Source organism: Nelumbo nucifera, chromosome 1, assembly GCF_055504915.1.
Source record: "Nelumbo nucifera cultivar China Antique chromosome 1, China Antique-T2T, whole genome shotgun sequence".
In the NCBI taxonomy this organism is placed as follows: Eukaryota; Viridiplantae; Streptophyta; class Magnoliopsida; order Proteales; family Nelumbonaceae; genus Nelumbo; species Nelumbo nucifera.
Window position 1 is genome coordinate 215,865,128 of NC_142649.1, and position 19,902 is coordinate 215,885,029.

At 38.6% G+C, this 19,902-nt stretch overlaps 2 long non-coding RNA genes across 2 annotated transcripts; one reads left to right on the forward strand and one right to left on the reverse strand.

Moving 5' to 3' along the window:
* Nucleotides 1–8,708: 8,708 nt before the first annotated feature.
* On the forward strand, nucleotides 8,709–10,467 carry LOC148804505 (uncharacterized). The gene is made up of 2 exons (XR_016081091.1): nucleotides 8,709–10,045; nucleotides 10,146–10,467. It is a non-coding gene; the product is annotated as an uncharacterized LOC148804505 (long non-coding RNA).
* Nucleotides 10,468–11,328: 861 nt separating this feature from the next.
* LOC104604647 (uncharacterized) lies at nucleotides 11,329–12,698 on the reverse strand. Its single transcript, XR_736439.3, has 2 exons — nucleotides 12,051–12,698; nucleotides 11,329–11,586 (listed from the first exon to the last, which is right to left on the reverse strand). It is a non-coding gene; the product is annotated as an uncharacterized LOC104604647 (long non-coding RNA).
* Between the last annotated feature and the right edge of the window lie 7,204 nt (nucleotides 12,699–19,902).

Below are 19,902 nucleotides of genomic sequence, written 5' to 3' on the forward strand. Positions count from 1 at the left end.
AACCGTAGCCTACCCGCAGAGAGTAGCTCGGTACTATAACGCCAGGGTCAAGAGGTAGAACCTCCGTGTTGGCGACCTGGTCCTTCTTAAAGTTATGGTACCTGAGCCCGGCGCTGGCAAGCTAGGGTCCAACTGGGAAGGTCCTCTGGGGAGTCAGGCTCCTCTTCCTCCGCTTGGTCCGCCGTCTCAGAAGATAGACTCTTCATAGTAATGCCGTCAAGGTTGAGGCCGGAGAATTTCTTCCAAACTAGCCACCGGCAAAGCTTAAACCCCGAGCGGTACGAACCCGAACCATACTCCGCCTGGAGGTCCTGAAATTCCTAGGAGTCTTTAAAATCCCAAACCGCTTTCTCTCGCTCAGCCGCCACCATCTGATCAAAGTTTCGAGTCCGATTTAGAAGAGTGGACTCCAAGTCCCGCACCTGCTGCCTGAAGAGCTCCCTCTCCGTCGCCATCCTCGACGATTCCTCCTTGTAACGTGTGCTCTCTTCAGAAAGCTGGGCGATTTGAGCCTTCTGGTCGTGGACGAGCAGCTCCTGAGACTCGCTCCCCTTGCGGGTGTGATGGAGCTCACCTCGGATCCGGTCAAGCTCGCCCTGGAGCTTCTGGTTGGCAGCCCACTGGTTGAGGGCGTCGACGCGATGGATGCGCATCTGGAGAGCCATGGCATGGATGGCGGAATTCACCTGCCAACGGAAAAGAAGATCAGAGGACAGCGGAAAAGGGCAAAACAAGAGAGAAAAAGGAAAAAAGGTCACTTACCACCATGCAATGGAAAGAGGCGAACGCAGAGAGGTCCCCGGGCTTTATGTTTCCCCACTGAGCGACCTCGTCATTAGTGATCGCCTTCCGGATCTTCCGGCAAGCCACCAAATAATCATTTACCCCTTCCCAGTTTCCTACTGGGGACCAGGGGTAAGGACGGGGCTGAAGGGGATTACAGGGAGCCTCCCCCAGCTGAGGGAGCTCGTTTCCCCCAGGGTTAATCTCACTAGCCCCCTCAGGTGGGGGCATCGGAACCTCGGGCGGAGGAGAGGGTAGAACCGGCTCGGCAGACCCGAACTCAGTACTTCCCGAAGGGGGGGTCCGGTCGGGGCGCGTTCTCTTCGCATGGCGCCTCTGGCTGCTCGAGAGAAGGCGGCGTGAATCAGCACTGGACATGATGGCTACCAAAAGACCACAAGATATTAGTCCAACAAAAAGCAAAATACATGTGTGCACAATATTGTCACAAGGCACTACGCGACCTAAAAGGCCGACCTACCCGAGCTCAAGCCTGCCTGCACGAGCTTCTCCTCGGTCAAGTAGTCCGAGCAAAGGAAGCCTACCGACGCCCAGGACAACATCGTTTTCCAAATTTCAGGGTCCAGCTCGGCCCTAGGGTCCTGGATGGCGCCCCTCCAAGCAGTGGGGAAGAGCCACCCCTCGGGGTTACGGACCACAAAGTAATCCCGCTTCCACGCGAGAATCTTATTCGGCAGCTCGTACAAGAGCTTATAACCGCGGCGGGGAGAGAGGTAATAAAAGCGCCTCTCTAGAGGAACCCCAGGAGTAGCGTTCTTTATACAAAGGATAGAGACAAAAATATCAAGGTCCAAAGGAAGACAGTACTCGTAGCACAGGGATATAGTCCCAACCATGTTTTGAATGGTGTTGGGATGAAGCTGGTCAATGGTGACGTTGAAGTGATTTAACACCTCCACTATCAAGGGGTGTAGGGGGAGCCGCAAGCCAGCCTCGAGTTGTTCCTGAAAGATTACCATGTCATTGGGACCATGCTCCCAATGGAAGTTGACAGTAGGGAGGCTGTAAACCAGGTCCCCAGGGAGGCAAAACTAGCAGATCAGAGACCTAAGTCTCTCCGCTGTCATCAAGGAAGGGCCAAAAGTATCAGGCTCCCTCCCCCTAGAAGTAGACACCATGTCGCCAGAGGCCTCCCGGGCCTCCGGGATCTGCTCCCAGGCTCCCCCCGAGCTCGAGGGAGCATCATCATCCCGGCTATTGCCCCTGTGATAGGTGCGGTATGGGTACCCAGACATGGCTGACAGCGATTGGGACTCACCAGAGTAGACGGAACGGAGCAAACTGAGGAACTCGGGTAGACTAGGTGAAGTGCGCGACCTCAAAATCCAAAGACAGCAAGATGGCGTAGGAGAAAATAGGGCCCGAGGGGGCCCCCTATTTATAGTCTCCACCCTTCTAAATTGACGGCCCAGATCAAAGCAGATCCAATGGCCCGCAAGCACCCTGACCGAACGCCTTCTGAAAAGTGAAGCCGATTGGCGGCACGTCTTCCAAAATTAAGGTGGTCGCAGCCGCACAATGTTCGGAGTTAAAAGCGAGCTCAACACGTTTTCGGAATCCAAAAAGTCAGGAGAAATCAGAAAATCTCTTGATTCCCGCAAATGCATTTAATAAGGGCAGTCAATCAAGTTTGAATTTCGGTCAAATCAGTCCATCGCGCTTCATGAACTCCCTGCACTAAGGCAGTACCCTTAGCTCGAGGAGTGGGGGGCAATTGATGAAGGATGATTTGACCCAACCTATGAAAAGGTGACACGTAGACGCTGACTCAGCATGAGCGACCGCCCAGCGTTGAAGCCCGGTGCGCCCAGATGACGGGCCCACGAAACAGTCTGCTACGTTACAGCTCACGAGGGAAGGGGTCCGCTGCGGCACGTACTCCGAGTTCCCCGTGCTATCTTTAAAGAGATACTCCGAGGCAACTGTAGCTCGCGAGCTAAAGTTATTAGCTCGCCTGAGCTCCCTAACGAACGAGTCATTCTAAGGACCAATCCCATCAAGGGTGATCCTGGAGTGTTCCAAGCTCGCCACAAAATAGCTCGCGAACAAGCCACACTAGCCCTCTTCAAGAAGCTTCCGACTGACAGACCGTACCGGTCAGACTGCACCATATCCTCTACTGACAGCGCAGTCCCAGTCCTTTCGACAGTTTGCGTCCACGTCTCTCAGCAGGCAAAGGCGTGCCTGCCACTTTGGAAACGTGTCACTCACTCGGGCGAAGCGTATGCCACAACGGCCACCTGCGCAGCCCTGGCCGGGAACGGCTGTGGCAGGAGCCCAGTGGCGGTTATGCCCAACCTAATGTGAGTGTCCCTATAAAAGCCCTCAGGGCAGAAGAGAAACTCTCTCTTGAATCTTTGACCTCGTGAACATAGTGGTAACGCGCTATCCTCACTCTAAGCCTTTCGCCTTTCCCTCGCTTCTACCGAGTACTGACTTAAGCATCGGAGTGTCCCTGTCGGGCAGCCCCCCAAGGGATTCTTCTTATTCTTCCCTCTCTCAGGTGTCATCGAGGAGCCACGCAAGAGCCAGCTAGGAGTGATCGGATCGCGCCGCATCAGGACCTGTGTGATGCATGGAAAAATCTGAAAGATTTAATAATTTCATTTTTCATTTAATGTTGATTTATAAAAATAATTATTTTTAATTGAATATGAACAAATGTTTTTAAAAAAATTAGTTTTATTAATAATTTATAGTAATTTTAATAATTTTTATTATTTTCATTATTTTTTAATGAAATATTGATTAACTTTAAATAAATAAAAATAATTATAAAAGCTAACATTTTTATTAATTCTACTAATAACTAACAATTATATAGAAATAACAACGGGGTGGGTTTAGGGCAAGGTACCCCATCCCTTTTCCTGCCCCATAGTCAAGACACTCTACCCTATCCTTGCCCTGTCCCTAGTGTCACACGGGTTTAGGGCAACGTAACCACTCCTCAATGTTGAGTGAGTTCAAGGGCAAGGCACCCCACTCCTCATCAAGGATGGAGAATCCTCAAATTTCCCTGCCCCATCCCCAGTATTGGGTGGGCTCAAGTAGAGGTGTAAATTGGGTCATGCTGGGTCGACACGACACGACCTACATGTGGCCCGCACAAAGTGCGAGTCATGTTGTGTTGACCCATGAGCCACCCCGGGCCATGCCTCCCTCCTCTAGGATAATTTGGGGGGTCAGTTCGGCATGACCCATAGCCCGAGCCCGCACAGGCTTGTGTCATGCCATGGGTCGGGCTGGTCCATGGGGCAGGCCTTGGGCCAGGCCATACCGCACACCAAGCCAAGCTCAAGGCAAGGCACCCACTCATCCCCATCCAAGGTTTTTAAATTTGGACCGGATAGGAAATCGTTTTGGGGTTGAACGGTCCGATTGTTCGGCCCAAATGGATGACCCGCTCTAGAAAAAAATAATAATTAGAAAAACAAAAATAGGCTAAAAATTGTTGTCCGGGTTAACGGTTTGACCGCGCAGGTCAGCGGTTCGCTAACCAAATAAATGATTTTTGGACAAAAAGCGGTTTTAAGGTGAAATGGTGTCCAGTTCCCAATTTTTCCGGTCTAACCATCTAGTTTGATCCAGTTTTGAAAACACTGTCCCCGTCAACCCAATATTCAATTTGATGATAGAAATGATTAAAATGATATATTGAGTATCAATCACATGGTAAATTTCTAAAATACACTAAATTGTCTTTAATGTTCAAAAATGTAATTTTATGAAAACTTTGAAAAATTTATTGTAATTGTATAATTTTGAAAATTTATTCAAATTTTTATTAAATGATTAATTTTCTTTTTAAATGGTTTACTTACAGAATTATACTAATTTATCTTATAATTTCTAAAATAGACTAACCATTAACTTCCTTTTTCAAATATTATACTAATTTATCTTAATAATCTGAGTAATTATTTGTTCAAATTATAGCTTCCCATTTCCCATAGTCATTTATCTTTAATAATTTTCAATAATTTGCAATGAAAATTACATAATTTTCAATGGTTTTCCAAAATCTATCAAATGTAATAAACTTTCCTAAAATTTCCAAAATATTCTAATAATTTTCCATAATTATTTAATGCACTTTAAATAAACATTCAAATACTTTATATCTTTTAATTTCAAAATTGTTTTTTTAGAAAATGTAGTTTTATGATTTTTTTTTGAAAATTTTATTACATTTGTGTAACTATGAGGATTTATTGATTTTTTTTTAAATTGTTATTAAATATATATTTTTATTTGGTAGTTTACTAACAAAACTATACTAACTTATCTTTTATTTTTCAATATAAATTTATTAATAATTTCATTTTTCTAACATTATAATATTTTGTTCCCTCGTTTGTATTTGGTTATTAATTATAATAATAACAATAACTAAAATTTATTACTTTTTGATAATTGTTAAATATAATTCTCAATTTTATAGAAATTAGTTAAAGAGTTTTCAATTTCTATAAAACATTGTTAATGAGTTAATTAATAATAATATTTATTAATTTTTGGTAATTTACTAACTGTACTAATAAGAATATTTAATTTTTGGTAATTTACTTATAGTATTTATTAACTTTTTGTAATAACACTATTTAATACTCATTGAATATGGGTGGGATTAAATATTAACCATATTTAACTATTTATTGATCAATATGAATATTTTAAATGACGGTGAGTGGATATAGATTGGGGGGACGCATTTTAGGAATTGATTAGGGAGTGGGACAACATGATGCTTTTCTATTGGTTTAAATGAGATACCTTGGGAGAGAGATTATAAGAATATTTTTAGGTAATTGGGTGATATGGCATAATGGGAGTGGTGGGAAGGGGAGAGGAGAGAAAGTCAAAGAGAATGTAGGGTGGGTATAATGGAGCAAAGAGAGGCAGGATGACGGGGACCCGTGCTATGCGCGAGCTTTGTTAAGTGAAAATTAAACAATAGAAATACATAAGAGTATATAATTGTTTTATATTTTAACTTTTTAGTAAACAATCCGATCAACCTTAACTCAAGTTGGTCGGTTTTCTAGTATTTCAGATTGACTTTGGTTTAATAAATATATATTAAAATTTTATATTTTAAATTTAATTTTTTAATACGGAAAAGTAGGAAAATTTCCATATTTCTTAGTCTAAAATATTTTATATCATAAATTTAATTTTTGTAATTTATTTTTTAATAATATCATTGTAATTTATAAAATTTAAAGTTAATTTTTATGTTTAAATATTTTGAACAAACAAACTAAATCGAAAATAGACCCAAATCGATACAACCCGAGTTGGTGGATTTTCACTAATGGTCAATCGGTTTCGAGTGACAAACTACAAACTTGACCACATCGATTTGGTTGGCGAAACAGGCAGCAACTGAACTGAACCAATCATTGAACACTCCTAATTTTAACTAAATTTATAGTCTAATCTCTAATAAATAACAATAGTTTAATCTCCAATAATTATTGAAAATTTATAGCAAATGTACACAATCATTGAAAATAAGTTTATAATGAAAATATAGTAGATATAAAATAAAATACAATAATTACAAAAATATAATAAATACTAAAAATATACTAAATTAGTCAATAAATAGTGTAATCTCAAATAATAGTTTAGTCTCTAATAGGTATTAATCTATAAATTATAAAAAAATATATAATTAATAAAAATAAATTTATAACAAAAATACAATAAATATGATAAATTAAATTTCAAAATTAAAACAATAGTTATTTAATCTCCAATAATTACTGAAAGTAAAATAAATATTAACTATAGTATATATAAATATATAATGAATATACACTATTGTTGTAAAATTATTACTAATAAATATAATTTTGTTGATAGTTATTTTCTATAATTATTAATTGATATAAGTGAACTTAGTTTTTTACAATATTATTTAGTTATTGAAATAATACCGTTATTTAAATTCTTAAAATATTAATTATTTATTGAATTTAATAATCCATAAAATTATAATTGTACTATTATTACATAATTCGTTATTAGTTTTGTAAAATATTAAATTATTATTAATATGAATATTATGAATTCTATTATAATTATTTTTCTACTTTTATGAATTTTTTAAAATTAATTACATAATTTCGTTATTGTAACTACTTAAAATTTTGTTATTTAAATATTTAAATAATATGTAAAATATTAATTTGAATGTTATTTATTTTAATGTTATTACATAATATTAAATATTTTGTTATATTATTTTGCTATTTTTAATGTTTTTTATTTAAGATTTTTAGTTATTTAAATATTTAAATAATGTGATTTTTTAATGTTAAATTGACAAACTGTACCCTTATTAAACTACCCTTTAAATATTTAAATATTAAACTACCCTTACTATTCACAAAATTGACAAACTGTACTCTTATTGTTTAGATATTGTCGTGCGTTCCCTTAAGTTTTCTTCACAACTGTCTAAAACCTCTCTTGCCATTAATTTGTTGTCACACTCCATTCACATGTGATATCATGTGAGTGGTAATTATTTTAAAATTCCTAAAATACCCTTGTTGTTCACCGCCGCTGCTGTTGGAAGTTGCAACGGTGTCAGTGATTTTGGTATCATTGTCGTAAGCGACTATGGCCACTATAACTTTCGAACAGCAAAAGTTTGGTGATCATACAACATTGATCAATACTCACCCATTCACCGTAGCAGATCTGAATGCCAGTCTGGATTTTCATCGCCTTCTAGAAACCAGAATCTTCGGACTTCCCTGCCTGTCTTTTTTTCTCCTTAGATTTTTGTTTATATGGACGGATTCAAGGACCCTTGTCCTCCCCCTCATTGTTACAACTTGCTTCGACCATCCTTCACCTCGGATCATCTTCTCTCTCTCCACTTATTTTGAAACAGAGCACCGCCACCTACATTGAACTGTGCTTCCACCGCTACCATAGGAAGCTTCCGATCACCCTTCCAAAGATATTTGTGTTGGTTCCCTGTTTACGGCAAAGATCTGATTGATAACAATCGGTGAGACCCAAAATGCTAACGTGCATTACTTGTTCAAAGCACGTTGAGCCTCGCCGGTGGCTGGCGAACTAAATCAGTTATTTTCATGGAGGAAAAAGAGCTCAAGGAGTGGGTGGCACAGGCTGAGCCTCGCTGGTGGCTGGTGTCGCCTGCGACGGCTGTGCCGAGAGGGAGAGAGAACGACGACTGTGCCTGCGACGAGCCCTTCGTTCTCTCTCCCTCTTGGCACAGCTGTCGCAAGCGACAACAGCCACCGACGAAGGGCTCCCTCCCTCTCTTTCTCTCTTCCTCCCCTTCGTTCTCTCTCTCTCCCCTTTGTCCCCTTTGTCCCTGTTCGATTGCAAACTCCCCACCTCACCTTGCCGCTGCATCTCTGGTTCAGTCGACGATGTGCTTACAATTGTCGTTGGTGATGAGGTACTACAACACAGAGTTGTCGTTGCCAAACCCTTCCTGCCCACCTCACCTCGCCGCTGCATCTTTGGTTCAGTCGGTGAGGTGCTTACAGTTGTCGCCGATGATGAGGTACTACAACACAGCAGTTGTCGCCGGTGAACCCTCCCTCCCCCACCTCACCTCCCTGCTACATTCGTCTTCTATACAATCGAACAAATCGAACATGGCTCTCTCTCCTCTTCTTCGTCTTCTATGCAATCGAACCATTGTCCCTTGTCCAAAAGCGAACCCCTATGGGGAACCAATGAAGCGAACCCGGTTACTCATCGTATTCTTTGCAATCAAACCCTCTTCTTCGTCTTCGTTTTCTTGAAATAGGGGATGAAATTTGAGGAATAGTGGAAAGATAAATTTGACATTTTGTTTTCTTCTGTTAGCATTTAGCGGCTGTCAATTGTCAGAAACATAAGGGTATAAATTTCGTGAGCAATAGTAGTTTAAGAGATTTATCCTTAAATTTTGATTATTTGAATAATATTTAAATTAAATAATTTGTAAAATTATAATTTATATTGTTAGTATATAATTTCATGATGAATTTTGTGAAAATATTGAATTATTAATAATATGAATATTATTAAATATATTAATTTTTTGTGTTTTGAATAAATATTTTAAATTTAGTATATAATTTCGTTATAACATTTAAATAGTTCTGAATTTTTTTAATTGAAAATTTCTTTAAATAGATATAGATAAAAAGTGGGGGAAGGATAAATAGGAATTAGAGATAGTTTAGGAGAGAACATCTTTACTAAATTAGAGATAATTTAAGAGATAAATAGGAATTAGAGATAATTTAGGAGATAAATAAAAATTAGAGATAATTTAGGAGGAAGTGGGGGAAAGTGATGCCTTATAACCCTGCATTTTGATGCCTTAAGGGCATCAATTTAGAGGTACTTTCGGCCTTAGAATAGTCAGTGTACCATTTTCCCAATTAAAATCAATTATGTGACTTCTGAGGGTCTCTGTGCAAATTATGTATAAAACTATGAAGTTTTCTAGGCTGAATTGTAGTTTTTGGGAAACTGGTGTGAAGATCAGCTCAGAGAGGGGGTGTTTTGTAAAGAACTGAGAACAGGAGGGCTTCTCCTACCTGCTAAACCCAGTTGGCGCCCATGCTACTGTATTACCATGTTCCCCTCTCTTTAGCAAACCTTAGGGAGCCTTTTTAACCTAATATTTTCACTCTTAGCAAACCCTAGCCGCCCGAGGTGTTTAATCTCCACCCTCCACAATTTTTAATCTCAACCACTCATTTTAGGGCTCTCCTTTATAGCTTTTAAACCCTAGGGCACCACCTATTCAGCTAATCCTCACCATTCAACCCCCCATTTCCAAATCTCAACCACTCCCTCCATTTTATATCCCAACCATTCAATCTAAGGCACCACCTATTCTTTTAATCTTAACCCTTCAACCCTAGATGTTCTAATCTACACCCTCCATTTCTAAGCGCTCAAATCTCAGCCATACAAAACATTGGGTGCCATCTCTTTCCATTTTCAGCCATAGGATCACCCCAAAACTATCTTAGCCATCCATTAGAAACCCAAGGGCATCCCTAACTTTGCTAAATCCCAACTGCTACCCCCAATCTTTCTCCATATTTCCATTTGTGTCCACCATTCTCTATAAAAAGGATCCCAAGGGCCCTGTAGAAGGTGTTGGTCAATTCACCCAATTAACAAGGCTAATGTTTCTTGAGGAGTTCAAGGGTTGTAGAAGGAGAGGATGCCTAGATCTTGTCAAGTCTGATCAACCATTCTTTTATTTTCTTTATTTTCTTTTTTGTTATTTTTATTTATGCAATCTTTTAGATTTAATTCTTGTTCGTTTCACTGTTTTGCAGATCTGAATTTGTTCGGTTCAAGGCTAAGGTGCCTTGAGGGGTTCGAGGATTGTAGAAAGGATGGACACCCGATTCTTGTCAAGAGGGGGTTTCTGCAAGCTGTTTGGTCGATCTACAACTACCACCACCGGATCCGGATTCTGGATCACTTTTATTTATTTCTTTAGTTAATTTCAGTACTCTATTAATTTCTGAATTTTAGTTATTGTCTTGTTTAATTCCGAATATTTAATTTCAACATTAATAAATTTTATTTTATTATTTTCTACAATTCCCAATTGTATTATCTTTCTCGGATCTAAGTAAATAATGGTTTTTCTCTCACTTCTCTGTGAATACGACCCATTCTCACCCATTTATTGCGCTTGTATTTGTCTGAGAATCGGAAAAAAATTATAAATAATAAATTAGTGTCCCGAAATGATTAACGACACACTTCCGAACACACCAATGCCACTTGGCTAAACATTAGAAAAGCAAATCCTTCTTTCTTTATGGTTGTGAGAAATAATTAAGCATATGCGATTTCCTTATTGGTTTAATGGGTAATTATGTGGAACTAAAAAAATAAAAAATTCAAAAAAAAAAAATTAGGAAGGGGTTTGAAGCAAGAAAAGGTATGGTGACATAGATAGACCAATTTTAATATATATATATATATTATTTATTTTTTAATTCTAAAAATATAAAAAGTTAAAAAAATACAAAAAAAATTTCAATTGCTCTATGGATATGATAGATAAATCCATAGATCTAAAACATATTTAGTCTTTATAGGCCGAGAAAAATTACATTTTCAAATTTTTTATTAATGTATATTTTCCCCAAATATTTTCATAAATTTTCCATCAATTTATTAATAACACAAAAAAATGATTTTAAATGTAAGAAATGTAAATCAACATAAATTTAAACATTCAAGAAAAAAATTACTAAGGATTCACACTAACTTTTAAAATTTTTTCAAAAAGATTAATGATTTGCACTTATTTATTGAAAATTTTTGCAAATCTAGCATTCCCCTTTTCTAAATTTTAAACCTTCACTACACCTCTTCAAAACACATTGCCAATTTTCTGCATTAACGATCAACGAGAAATAATAATAATAATAATAACAATATTGTTATTATTATTATTTATAATGTAGAAAGAGCGCCACTTTTACTTTAACAAAGATGATAGGCTTCAAATCCTGTAGTACAGGACTAAACTTTCAAGAAAAGAATCTTCTCTCACGCAACTTTTACAACGAATGCTCCTTATATCAATAGGAAACGATGAAAGAAGAAAGAAAACAGGTGAGACATCTTTATTTATCTGTGTGCCGTCACCAAGGTTTCTATGAATCTCAAACCGTCGAATCTTGGCGTTAGTCTATCCATATCCGAAGTTATGCGGGCGCAAGGAACCCTGTCTTTAACGGACGAGGAGAAAGAACCCTAAACACCAGAAAAAACAAAATGAAATTAGGGAAAAACATGTGGATAAAAAAGGACGACGATGCACATTTCACAGTTTCACGCTAAGCAGCTCATACACAAGAAATCAAATAACATATTTGAGAAAAAAAATTATGAGAACGATAAAAGATAAATGAAATAAAAAAGGCTAAAAATTCAATCAAACATATTCTTAAGAGAAACATAGACGGAAAACGCTAGATCCGGAATTAGAAATCGAATTCAAAAATCGTAACAACGACGAAAACACTCGACCCGTAGAGCAATCTCTGTGAATCCATCTAATGGGGAGGAAATTATTGAAATGACCTAGATCGTAGTCGTTTGGGGACCAAAACATCAGAGTATACGGAAAAAAAAAAAAGAATTTAAAGTAAAACGCATTTCAGGTCCCAGAAACAAGAAAAACTATGATGCCAATCATCAAAGATTTAAAACGATACCTGCTTCGAAGAAGGATGGAAAGCAATGTTGGGATCCACGGGGGAGGTGAAAGCCACGGCAGATGCGGCGAGAACCGACGTGACGAGAGAGAAGTATATCTTCATCTCAACCCTCCTGGTTACCTAATAGTAAGAATAGCAGAAAAATGGACGATAATGACACCGAAATCCGACGCCACCAACGGTGCCGGATTACGATTATCGCCGCTGCTCTGCGATTATTTTTTTCTGTATCCGATCTGTCGTGATGGAAACATTCATCCGTCCTTTATACTCTGGATATTTAATGAAATTTAACTTTATTTTGAGTTCCGAAGCAAGGGTTGATCGTTTCTGCGGTTCTGCCCGGGCGCTGCCGGTTTTCGGTTTCCTTCCAAGCCGATACCATACATGATGCGAGCCATGCCTGGGCCCTAAAATTCTCGGCCTGAACAGTCCGGCTGGCGGCCTGGCGCTAAAAGCGTATGGATATTTTGGACATATATATATATATGTATATATATATATATTTTAAAATCGAGGGAGAATGATGGTTCAGCCCATGTCAGAATTTTTGGGCCAAAAAGTACAGTTGGAAAAGGTAAAAGTTGATGTATAAAACGAGGGTTTTGAGTTTTTGAATGTTTATAATTCTATAGTGGAAATCAGAAATTTGCATTAGGCCTATACGTATTTCTCCGAAAAATCTAATAAGTAAAACTTATTTGAAACTATATTAGAAAGTTGAAAGAAAGTGATTGTAATTATCAAACTTTAGAAAGGTTTAAGTAACAAGTAGAAACTTCAAGGGTGGTTTTATTTATTTATAACCCCTAAACTTTCAGCTGTCACACAAAATCCCCTTAAGCTTTTTTAGATGATGTTAGGCATCATGATGATTCACACCTGATTTTTTGAAAATTAGTGAATACTGAAATCAGTGATTTTCCAAAAAATCACTCTTTTTTTGTTGATTTTTTTTGGGAAATCACTTTTGAGATTGTATGGTATTGATTTTTGAGAGTGATTATTTTTCATTAAAGCATTGGAACACCTTCTCACCCCTGCCAAGTAGGATGCCACCTACCCAACAAAAAATTGGAATCACCTAAAAATCACTGAATGCGGTGGTCCCTTGCATAGGCTGAGGCTCGATTTTTCTAATTTCTCAGAAATTGAAATAATTAGTATATATTTGGCATGGATGCTGCAGATGCAGTACATCTCCAAATGCTTGTGAAATTGGTGTGAAGTGTGCTCAAATACGAACAGTCAGATAGGTCAAAGGTCTCCACCTGGGATTTAATTGATGGATAATAAATGTGAACAAGTCCCTCTTGCTTGACAGTTGAGATCTCTTACCAACAAAACATATTCTATGATCTGACTCTGCACATTTCGTCTGATATTTGGATCAACCATAAACGTGAGACTCGCTATGTATGAGATGTACAATGTCTGATCATATTGGTAGAGTGTTGGAATGTATTTTATTGACAAGAAATCCAGACTTTTCACTTGACGAGCATCCATAAGACGTGCGTAATCGTATGAGTTGTGACTTCCCTGACCGTGCCTACCAAGCTCATTCCAACCCATTGCAAACTATATGCGTCCCTTTCGCATACCCAAATTATTTAACATAATTATAATGGAGGAGAAAGGAGAAGGATTGAGGAGGTGAAGAGGGCAAAGATGACAGAAGAGAATTCATCGCTACTACCTTACGAGTCACGTCAAGCAACCAATACAGCTACAGAGCATACAAATAAAGGATTTCATTCATTTCAATTTTGAATATCAGAGCATACAATGGAAATCAAAGTAGTAAATCGATGGAAATCCTTGCCAATTTTATGTACAGCTCTGTTAGCATTCCACTTAATATGACAAACTCATGAGAAACAGGACACATGTTAAAGAAGACCACTGTAGTTTGCAAGTACGGTGTTTATACACTATAGTGGTGAGAGAGTCCACCAACAGGAGGTTGACTATTTGTTTCACGTCGCCTTTGAAAGCATTTGATTGAACTGCAAATCCATAGTGGAGAAAAGCCTACGCTTCCACCTGAATTGGCGATCCAATATGGAGTGAAACTGCTCTAGAGTAAACGTGATTTTCATGATGGCCTCTAATAAGGTACTGACATCAGCTTTAGTAAAGTAATTCCTACTGCTCCATCATCAATGTTTACCTTTGGGCTGCATTTGGAATCAGTGTAAAACGTCACACTGTTTATACTGAATCAAAAAGTGACAGTTGCTTTTTTGAAAATAGTGATAGATGGAAGAGTGTAAAGTTTTATATGGATAAAATCGATGTATTTTTTATATCGATTATCCATATAAAATTTTAGAGGTGATGAAGTTTTACATCTATTATTAATGTAAAACTATATTCCATCCAAACGTACACAAAATTGAACCGAAGTATAATTTTATATCGATAGTAATTACACCCTCTTTTCAAACACATACAATGTAAAATGCAGCCTTAGCCATCGGGTTTTGACCACAAAGTTTGTGGTAAGTTGATGGCTTCACTTCTTGTTGTTGATGTAGACATGAAAAAGTCACTAGCACATCTTGCAAGATTAATTATAGCAATAGGATTGGTAGTGCGCGATCTGGATACTCTTAACTGGAAGATGACATAGACCTTAGTCACGTGGTGAGCAAGACCAAGCTGTAAAATAAAGGATCAGAGAACCCGGGGTGGTTAACCCAACGAGGTCGCTCCGATGCTTAAGTCAATACTGTATTATGGATGCGAGCTAAATACTTGAGTGCTAGAGTGCTAATGAGCAAATAATCGTGCATACATTTTTGTGTCATTTAAGTTGGTGCATTTATATAGGATTTGTTTGGCGTGGACTTCACGCACTGCATTCGAGATTTCCGAGAGGTCGCCTAACCGATCCGAGATCCCCGGAGGTAACCATTACGCATGTTGACCATCCTCCAGAACACTCGGTACGTGGGCCAACTTCCTAGCTCGAGCACAAGTCACAAGTCGCCTCTTGGACCTCAGTCAAGTCAACAAGCCCTCGAAGGAGGTTGCTCTTCGTGTCAAGGTCACATCGGCCAATGACGAGGTGCTACAGGTCAGCTCTAGACGAGCTTCTCCTAACTGACCTAAGTTGTCATGTATCATGATGTGACTAGAGGGCCAAATCCGCACTCATCAAGGGTTAAAAACCATTTGTTAAAAAACATGTTCATTTATGTATGTCCATGTCACCCACAACAATGATGAGCCACACAAGAAGTCCCACCATACTGATACTTCGATTCCGAAACCCCTCCATATTTAAGGTTCATATTGGAGCCAAACCATACAGGTTGGACCACTGGACAGTATTAAGAGAATGTGTTCCAAGGACTCAAACCGTTTTGAAGTATGTAGCGCTAAAGGAAGAGTGCCCAAAGATGTTTCCTCTAGTAACATGAGTAGGAATCCACACCAAATGATCTATTTTTTAAGATGTAGGGAGCGGTAGCTGAATCTTTAGGATTGTCTCATTTGTTTCTAGGGTGAAAAGCATATGGATTCTCCCTCTAAGATATGTCGGCCTGATTACTGAAGTGATGGAAGAGAGTTGGTGTTGTGTACATATGGAACTGGAGTTGATAGCCAAGGATCATGTAATATATCAAACACATGAGCAGTTGTTCTTCAATTTAATGTTCCAAAACGAGTTGATATACAGCCAAGGATCCTATTACTTGCATGCATGGTAGGAGTGTGACAAAAGCATATTTTAGAATACACTGATCGAGCGTCGTACACTCGAACTCAAGTCATATCCATCACTTTTAATTTTTGTTTATTTTCCTCCGAACCGAAGAATAACAAATTAGCCATAGTAGTCGGCCACAGAAGAGAAGACGTACGAATTAGCATTGGCTTTCCTCGGTCAACAAAAACAACTCATGACGACTGATTGAAGTCATGAGAACAATGAATGGATAACTAGCTATCCAGCGTCAAGAGTTCGAATACTCGAACTTGGTCATCCCTTGACATTTTAATTTATAATGTTCAACTGAACTGACTGGTGGAAGCTGGTGGGTGGGAAACTGGGACCTTTATTTCTGATAGAGATCTAGCTAGGAACGAACCAAGAACTAGAAGCAACCCCAGCCCAACAGTGGTAGTCATGTCTATCCACATAATTAACATATAGTCAAAAGACAACAAGCCAAATGGTCTATCGTGGTGACTCGGAAATTGCGTTAAATCGAGCTCACCTAGTTCCTACTTCCTACCAAAGCCCCACACTGATCAAGAATTTTCCTCCCAACTTCCTCTATTCTGTTTTTTTTTTTTTGTTTAATTAACTCAACCAGCCCTCCCTCCGCCTATAAATCTAACCACTCTTCAATGGAGAGCAATCTCAGGGACCTTTCCCACCAGATCTACTGGTTTCTCTTTCTTTTATTCCTGTATCGCACGGGCCACCGGGGTGGGGGTATTCACCTTCAAGCGACCTAGTAGATTCAACCATGATGTCGATTTTCAGTTCCTTTGAAGCCCTGTGTGCAGAATTCTTGGGCCAGACTGTTGGTTTTTCTTCGGCTCCGTTCATGGCTGAGATGAAACTAAAGGGAGATTTAAGGTCAGGGTCGATTAAGGAGACAGAGAAGAAGAATAAAGAGGCAAACTCCTTACCCCCTATGCACGGTAAAGCTGGAGAGCAGCGGAAGCAGCACAAACAGCCGCGGTTCGCTCTGGAGTTGGATGGGTTGAACGGTTTCGAAACCATCATTCCTTACTAACCTTTTCGTTGCATTGTATTGTAAATTTGTAATACTCCAATTTATGATCTTGCTCGCGTTGTGCGGCTGATCAGCGGCATCCCCTTTTATTATTCGTCTATGCTTCTTTCTAAACCTCCTAACTTGGAAGTTGTACAACAGATCATCCTGATCTTTAATTCTATTTATTCATTGATTGTTTCGTTTCTCTTAATTTGTTCTCCATATCCCCTCACACGATCGTAAATTAAATAATTAAATTAAGCCAATTAAAATTTTAAAAATCAACCCAAAACATAACCACTTTGGTCACTGGTTTTTAGTTCAACGGTTTGATTGTTTCGTCCAAATTGATCAATCCATGACATTTTGAAAAATAAAAATTAAGTATAATTAAAATAAATAATGACCCAAAACCATTTATAGGATCAAATGGTCTAGCGCTTCAATCATTTAGGTCAGTAGCTTGTTGATCAAGTTAAAAATTTTGGGTGGTCAAATTGTTTTACCTAAGAATTGGTCAATTGTCTAGTTCTATTTTATACCAGGCTTGGAATTAAAATAATAATAAAAAAAAAACATTTTGGTTTCCAAAGTGTTGTCCTGGACAGTTGAACTACACAATTGCTCAATCCAATAAATAGTTTTTGAGTAATTTTTATTTTAATTATATCTTTTTTATTTTTTAAATATCATGGGCTGATCCATTCGGGCCAGACGATAGAACTGTTGACCTAGAAACTAGTGGCCAAAGTGGTTTCCTTTTGGGTCAGTTTTCAAATTATTGCTTAATTGGCTTAATTTACTTATTTAGATTGATTAGCTTTCTTTATTTAATTAATTAATTTAATTTTTTGATTTAATTGCTTAATTTACTTAACGATTTTAATCAGTGTAATTTATTTTATTTAATTAATTAACTTTATTAATTAAGTAAATTAAAACTTAATTATATTTTAGGGTCATTTAATTAGATTCAGGCGGTTAACCGTTGAAACGGTTTTGACTGTTTTTAATTTTTTTTAAATTATTTTTTAATTTTTTTTGTCAAAACAAACCAACCATTCGGTTCTAACAATCAGACCATTCAACCTGAGAACCAGACCCCTGATGAGTTCTTCTCCGAGTCTGTTTTAAAAACCTTGGTTCAAACGTCATCTGTTTAATGGCCTTCTAAAAAGTCTAGGTCGATAATGACCATTTTTATTCTTTAGGGTTGTTTTCTTTTATTATTATTATTATTTTTGGCAAAGCTCAGGGGTTTTCACATTTTTAGCACCAACAATTTTTTAACTTGGTGAAAAGGTCAATTTCAACCATAAAGATTCTGAAAGGTCGTTTTTGACCCCAAGACTTTGGTGAAAAGACTATTTGTACAAAAACATACGATGTTTAAAATGTGTTGACATCTCCATTTAAGATCGATTAAAGATATAGCATTGTTCAAGTAAAAAATATCTGTAGATTAGTACCCTATGTAGGGCTTAGTCCCACTTGGTCCAAGAACTTCAAAATTTATCAAAATTTTAATTTATTGGTAATTAACATTAAGCTTTTCAACAATACATTTTAATTGACCATGAACTAAAATTTTATTAATTAACAATAAATTTAATTTAAAGTAAATTACACCATAAATCTATAATTTCACTAAATTGACCATAATTTCTGATAATTTAATGAAATTTAAGCATAAATTTATTGATTTAGTGAAACATAACAAAAACAATAATACAAAAATATAAAAATATAATAAAATAAAATAAATATAATTAGGAGGGCAATCCTTGCTCCATGAAATGAAGAATTTGAAGACAAAAATTCATACGTTCTAAAACTTTTACCTGCCAAAAAATTGCTACTTCAGCAGCCCAAGAAATGTCATTAGCAAAATATACAAACCTTGTCGAATTCAAAACATTAATGAAGGGTGATTTGGCCCTGACCTAGCGAAAAGGGGACACATGGACACGATCTGACCAAGAGATGACAACTCAGCCTGGCAAATTTAATTCGCAACAATTGAGCTCGGGTATTCAGTCACCTCGGCACAAGGGCCGCCTCGGCATAAGGCTCATCTCGGTGTAGGGTCACCTCGGCACAAAGCTCACCTCGGTATCGAGTCACCTCGGTATTCAATCCAGTTCGAAACTAAAATACCGAAGTATCAGCTCAGAACCAACAACTCGAATCGCCACGTAACTGATTCCCGCATAACCTCGCGCTAGGATTGATCAAGAGCTGGGCGCTAGACCTGTTCATGGGTCGGGTCGGGTCGGGCTTTTACTCTTCATTGATGAAAATTTGTTAGGCTCGAGCCCGAGCCCAGCCCGACCAATAGGCCTACAACTTGGGCCCGAGCCCAACCATGATAAAAAGCCCGAAGCCCGAAGCCGAGGATTCACCGCCGGTGATTGTGTTCGCCGGAGCTGAGTTCATGGTGACTGTGAGCTACGACTTGCGATTTTAATAGTGATCAGTTCACGTCTGAGCAAGAGAGAGAGAGAGAGAGAGAGAACTTGCCGCCGCTGGTGCCTATATTCTCCGCCTCGCCGTCGCCGGTGTCTGAGATTTGAAAGAGAAGTGAGATTTGAGAAGAGGAACGGGAGAGAGAAAGAAAGAGAGAGAGAGAGAAGGAGAGGATTCACCACCGGAGTTGTTGTGCCGGTGAACGTTCGCCGCTTCGCCGGTTGTGTGGCTGCCTGAGAGTGTGAGGACTGAGAACTGTGGAGGATGTGGAGAAGAAAGGTTCGGCTGGAAAAAGAGGTGAAAGAAAGAGGGGTATTCGACTAGGGTTTTTAGCTTTAATTATAGGTCAAGCCAGGCCGGGCTATTTCGGCAAATCCCGAGCCCGACTCGAATTTATTGCGAGCTGGGCTTTTTGGCTCGAGGTTAAGACCGCGGGCCCATTTGCGTGTTCAATCCTGTCCGGGAGCCGAGCCGGGCCAGGCCGGCCCATGAATAGGTCTACTGGGCGTAGTTCGCAAAGTTATTTACCTCGCACTTCATCACTAGCAAGAAGTGCCTGAGGTCGCAAGAGAGTCTCCTCAACGTAGTTCAGAGAGAAGGGGAGTCAATTAGAAGCTACATCAAACGCTTCAATGATACATGTC